The 6,463-nt window shown below is 41.0% G+C and overlaps 1 protein-coding gene across 11 annotated transcripts in view; it reads left to right on the top strand.

Annotated features, from left to right (window-relative positions):
* Positions 1 to 557: 557 nt before the first annotated feature.
* Positions 558 to 6,463, top strand: part of si:dkey-151g10.3 (serine/threonine-protein kinase WNK3) — a 36,658-nt gene continuing 30,752 nt past the window's right edge. For 10 of the 11 annotated variants that reach the window (XR_006055325.1, XM_042227902.1, XM_014339363.2 and 7 more), the window contains exon 1: positions 558 to 1,154. The gene's annotated coding sequence lies outside the window, so the exon portion shown is untranslated. Of the gene's footprint in view, positions 1,155 to 3,731; positions 3,853 to 6,463 lie in introns of those variants that run through there. The other variant, XM_042227880.1, reaches the window with a different exon arrangement.

Below are 6,463 nucleotides of genomic sequence, written 5' to 3'. Positions count from 1 at the left end.
TATTATTTTACCTCTATTCATGCTTTTGGTTTTAAACTTCAGATTTTTAATTGAGAAATTTCTTGTAGTTCTACTGAATACTTCTTCCACGAAAAGCTAACATACTTCATACCGTGTACATTATAACATACCATAATAGACCCATTTCTGTAATATACTTACATATCTATATTCTTGCTAATATATATTGTAATATATCTATATCACGGCTAAAGCACTTCTGGATGGATGCAAACTGCATTTCGTTGCCCTGTACCTGTGCATGTGCAATGACAATAAAGTTGAATTCTATTCTATTCTATTCAAACACACATATAAACATAGTGTTTGAATTATTATTATTTTTTACAATAGTATATAGATTTATGCAGCCGTGTCTCTGTCAGTCACACATAATGTTTCAATTGCCTTTGCAAGACCGCTGAAAACCCTGCTTCCTCCCTTGAAACAGATTTTTTACGACGAGCATTTGAATGCATCACCATATCCACACGATAAACTGCGGACATAAACACGCGGCGTATCGCCCTCTAGTGGCGTAGTAAGCTAACTGTCGGTTTGTGTTCGTCCTCTGGCTGATGATGAGCCCTGTGGCAAGTGAGAACTGGCAGGCGGCGCGCGCTTAGTACACGCGAGAAACTGCAGAAGGCCGTTGGACTCGTACGTTGTAAATTATGTACATAAGTTGCTGATATTTTCCGGATACACATGAATGGCGTGTTGGTCAACTTTGAGCCGACAAACCGAGCAGCGAGTGAGAAAATCTGTAGACCGACGGCAAGCATCGTCTAAACTGGATACACGTATCCCAAGTGCTCCGCGCCCGTGTCTCACACAGACCGAGGATCGACGACTCCGGTGGGGATTTTCAACCTGACAACACCGCGAGAAGCCTGTAAAATGTAAAGAGGAAAAAAAACGACAGCAACAAACGAACCCAGCGGATTTTTTATTTTTGTTTTGCCGAAGCTTTTTTATTATACATTTTTTGAGCGTGTGTAAAATATTTTTGTAGGCAGAAAGTCCAGTGTAAATCTCCTGTAAATAACACCAAGGTTTGTAGATAGATAGCCGACTATATCCAGTTTTCTGTGAGTTTGCTAGCTATTCAGTCTAAATAACGCTGGACCGACGAGCTGCGATGTTGCATTTGGGTGAGTGATGTTTGTTGTTATTTTCATTTACAGTGCAGACAATAATTTGCGTGATTACTGGACTGTGGTGCCCCGGTGAGGTGCTGTTGTTATTTTGTCCGTCTGTTTGGGCATTAAGAGATCGCTCAGGAGGTGTTTATCATCCCGACACATAATATTCCATTTTAATTCACGCGGTCTTAAAACACTTAAGTGCAGACCTGCGGGCCCTCACACACCAACAGTGAGCCCATCATTCGAGTGATTTGAAATGTGCTCAGGGCAAGTCCTGGAGGTTTGATGATTTATTTATTTATTTTTTGTGATGGTGTCAGCCGTCTCAGTCACTATGCTCTCGCCCTGTATCGTGATTGTACTCTATGTTATGCGTGGCGTTTCCAAAGTCAGCTGAGCTATCTGCTAGCCAATAGCTGTACATCATGGTGCATGCACATCCAGGCATCACTGTGTTGGTACCATGTATTTATATACCTATGAATAACATACACGAACCAGTGAGTACTGCGTGACCGGCCACATCATGGGGGCTTTAAGCAATTTGCCAATTAATGTTAAAAAATGAAAATCACCCCTGCTGTCTCCCATCAGCAGCAAAAGGTATTGATATAATATTTATAAATGTATGCATTCCCTTAACTTCACCATTGATCTATAGCAAAACAGTGGTTTTATCCAGATGAGAGCAGTAGTGGTGCATTCAAAACATTAGAGAGGGCACTTGCTTCTTTACAAAAAAAGAAAAAGGCTGACAGGTGCTAAACTCCTGAAATCAACACTATGCTGAGCTCAGAGTACTCCAGCATCCATGAAAGTTCAGTGACTGAGGGAATGGGAAGGCTCATAGGAACTCCAGGAGTGGTAAGCCAATTTAGTGACATGTAATCCTGTTCCAACTTTGGCTGATTAAGGAGCCTTTCCCGCACCTGGACCATAGGAATCTCTCAGAACTGGACAGCTCTGCTCGCAAAGGGGAATGAAAGAGAACAAAAAAAAAACCAGGGTTAGATAACATATTCCCTCTCTCAGTGAACAGTACTCCGTGTGTGCTACCTACACTCTACTCTCCCATGCTTGACCTGGATTGGACAAAAGTCCTTGTTGTGTTTTCAGCCTTGCGTTTCCCTAATGGGAAGAGAACAAATAATTGTGTGTTTGATCCTGGTAACCAGGATTCGATATTTTTCATTGGGCTCCAGAGAAGAAAGCAACATGTGCGGAAGCACTTGTGTAGTTGAGGTGGAGAAATAATCACTTTAGTCTCAACTTTTTTTTTATTTTGTATTGAAATTTAAAAAGTATTTATACCCGTTAAACACAGACACATCTGCCTTTATATTTTATCTGTGGCCAACAGCTGAGACCTGTGTTGTTCTAAATAGCTTCCGCTTGACATTGGGCCCATTCAAAATTTGGCCAGCAGCTCTCAGACCTTGTGTTACCTCTAGCCTGTCTCCCCATATCACTCGGCCTCCATCTCCTCTTTAACCTCCTAAGACCCGAACTCTTCCACGGCATTAATTAATAAATTAAAAATGTAAAAAAAAATTAATAAATGAGAGCCACATATGAGGATATTCGTTTAAAATTTTGATAGAACAGTAGCAGTATAACGTCCTCGTAAGAGGATATCAGGCCCTTGTAGAGCAACATTGAGTATTTTGGCCTAAATAACCGAAAATGTGATGTCCACATATGTGGACGCCAGGTCCTAGGAGGTTAAATCTCTGTGGGACGAATTTGTAGTTGTGAGAATTTGGACAGATTTAAGTTGATGTATTGGTTATGTGTGGAAAAGTTAGTGTCGCAGACAGGAAGTGGTTTTATGCGGTTAGGTTTTGATCTGCACACGAGACATATTCAATGAATCAGTCACTTAAATGCAGCCAGATTTTTTCTTGCCAGTTGGATCTTCTAAACATTTCTACTAATCCCTGACTCCCTGGTACACTGTAACCGTGCTCATTCAGTCAAGAAAATCAACAAAGGGATAGTATGCAAAGTTCTGCCTCTGACTAGACTAGACACATGCAAATGACCTGATAATACACTTTGCTATAATAACTTCATGCCTAAACTGCATCTGAAACTACCAGTTTAGCCTTGGAAGTTTGATTACAAGGCATTCGTTTTGTTATTTTAAATGAAGAACGAGTTGATGGAAAACCTTTTTGCCCCGTGGTAATTGTGTCTCTGTAGTAATGCGTTATTATCATTTCCATTCCAGAGCAGCGAGCGCAATCTCCCATTTATTTGCTTAATTAACTTTTTTTGATCTACATTATGCAAATGAAAAATAAAAAATAGCGGAAGAATTCACAGTTTCTAAATCCAGTGGTAATATTTCACATGGCCTCTTCTGTCTTATTTTAACCGTGTGAGATAGCCGCTCACATGAGACCAAGAGCGAGTCCTAAGAGTCGAGATGTTGTCACGACGGGACATTTGGTGTTTATTGCTTTAATAATGACAGGATCAATGATGAATGGAGAACTGAGCTCTGTTTATTTAAATATTTTTTAAGAATTTATTTCTGATTTTAGGCGTGCACTTAAAGTACATTTATATGTTTATGGTCCTTTACCCTGCTCTCCCTCAGCCTTCTGCACCGAGTCGGGCAGTGACACAGAACATGCCATTGGAAACTATTCCTGCGCTAATATAATCACCTCATGTTTTCAGCCTTTTCTAAACACTAAAGGTATGTCTCCACTCCTCTCCGTGCACAACTGTAGCTGCTTTTGTTGGTGCAGAAATTTAGCTATAGTCACTGCTTTCATTCACACAAACATTGGCACATATTTTATCAGGCCGCCCCCACCTTTTGTCTGTGCCAGCCCACCGCCCTCCCTTTTCGCTCTCTTGTTCTCTTTCACACACATTTTTCCCACCCCTTCTGCCCCCACCCCACCCCCACTCAACTCACTCCTTCCCTCTGCCTCTGCTGACCGCCCGCTCCCACCAACTACAATCCCTTGCTGTACCCCTCGCCACTTTATAGTCGCTCTTTTTTTTTTTCTTTTTTCATCTGTATGTCCCCCTCAATTGCAAAAACATAGCCGTCTGCGCTTACACGCTTACACGCACACAGTCCCCTGGCTCTTCCTTTGTATGCCTGCTTAATTTTTCAGCGGCTTTTTGTTTTGAGGGATTATTCTGCTTCCCTGTGAAGTGATTTGTGGAAGTTGTGCAACCGGATTGCAGCATATTTGTTGTGTTTAAAGATATATGTTTGTCTAGGACTTGTGCTTTTTTCTTTAATGAGCGTAAACACAAGTTGCACAGAGCACATTTTTCCTGTGCTTCACACGTTTAAGCATAGAGGTAAAAGTTATAAGTGAAAACAAACAGAGGCATCAGTGGGTATTGAGAATAGAACAGAAGTCACATCATTGAAGCAAAGTTGTCACATTGATTTTTGGTGCACATTTCAATAATGATTAGGCAGCTGCAGGTGTTCTCCCATGCAGGAGCCTCGCCGTAGCCTGCAGGGCAGTAGGATTGCTGCACGTCAGTTGTTTAGTTCTCATGTACTTCGGCACTGATAGAAAACTGAACAGACAACGGCTCTGACACGGGAACTTGATGCGCGCTACGCACCAGAGTCATTTTGCTGCCAAAGCAAGATGTCATAGTTTTAGCTGCAGCATTGGTTTTATTATCTTTAACTTTAGTTTACCGCGCTTGCCCACACGGGCAGTTGCTTGGTCATTTGGCTGGTGTCAGGAAATTCCTTTCGGCATTCTTTCATTGAAAGGGGACATGCAGTTTGGGTGCTAGTGACAGTTTGCTTTCGATGTGTGTCTGTGTGTGTGGTTTTTGTCTGTGTATAAAAGATACAAAGAGTGCTGAAGGGACAGAGGGATAAAGTTTGTTCTAACCTGCCGTCTGATATCTGTATCGTGAGTCTATGTGGGTGTGTTTGGAAGGGAGACTGATCGGGTGTGAGAGACAGTGATGGTTGAACGTGTTTGATGTGCTGTGATAACTCTGTCCGGTATGTGGCTTTCATGGGAACTCCTTGCCCTGGGGACATGGGCAAATAAGCTCTTGCTTAAAGGGCAACTTCCCTCTCTTTATCGGCTGTTGTTTTTCCCCCTTTATGCTCCCTACATCCTGTTAGCCTTTACCTTTTTAGACTCACTGTACACTACAGTATGTCCTCTGTGGGTTACCCAAACATACTCAGTTTTCTGTAGTTTTTTTAATCACTGTGCAGCAAGTCTTCGATTAGATGCATGCTTTTTGATAGTCTATCTAGTCTATCTAGTGATAGTCCGGTACAGGGTGCAGCACTTAAATGAGTAGACGACTGAAAATGAAACAGGGTTATGGTAATTGAATCAGTTCATACTTACTAGACTCAGCTTTTTAAAGCATGAGGATTTTCTGCTCTTTTTCTTCTGTGTTTATCATTTTAAATTTGGATGCAAAATAATAGGACCTCAATTTTGAATTGTAAACACATACTGTTAGCTCCATTAGTTCTTGAAACAGTGACACAGCTGTGCTTCTGTACACCAGATCAGTCAAGAAGTAATTGAAGTGCATACTTTCAGCTTTTTTTTCAAGGGGATTAAGAAAAATATTGCATTAACTGCTTAGGAATTACAGCTGTTTATATATAGGCCGAAAAAAGAAATGAAAAACTAAGTAAGATCATGTTAGATTTAACAACTGTTTTTAATACTTGGATGAAAATCCAAGTCTGATACTTCTATCAGCATTTACATTATCAATAAACACTAGTGACCAGTTCCACTTGCAACCATACATCTCCATGCCACAACATTGCCTCTGCCATGTTTGTGCTTTAGCTCATGAGCTGTTTTCTTTCTTCCTCCATACCTTTCACTCCCTTTCATTCTGGTAGAAGCTCATCTTGGTTTCATCTGTCTGTGAAACTGCTTACTTTTTCAGTTTCTTCATTATTTTTTGTGTCGTTCTTTGCACGTTATAATGGTTGTAATTAGTAAATTACTGAGCTCCTAAACAGTAAATAAATACTTTTGCAAAATAGTCTACACTTCTGTCACATACAGCAGCAAAATGATCAAAAACAGTGTCTCTGTCCAGAAACTTATGGACCTAACTGTGTAGGGTGCCTAGTCTTGCTAAAGGGTAAGGATAAGCAAACTAGCAGCTCTCCCCACATTCTGTTCTCCCCTGTTAACATTAAGAAGTACACTCTTGACTATTTGTCAGATTCTTCTAAACATAGCTACAGGCTGAGAGCCTCTCACCAGAAGCGTTACCTGCAGCTAGTGAATCAGAGGGAAGTGCAGGGGAGATGCTGCTGCAAACATTAGTTA

Source organism: Haplochromis burtoni, unplaced genomic scaffold, assembly GCF_018398535.1.
Source record: "Haplochromis burtoni strain Fernald_Lab_line unplaced genomic scaffold, NCSU_Asbu1 Contig_9, whole genome shotgun sequence".
Taxonomy (NCBI): domain Eukaryota; kingdom Metazoa; phylum Chordata; class Actinopteri; order Cichliformes; family Cichlidae; genus Haplochromis; species Haplochromis burtoni.
This window is presented reverse-complemented; position numbering and strand designations above follow the sequence as displayed.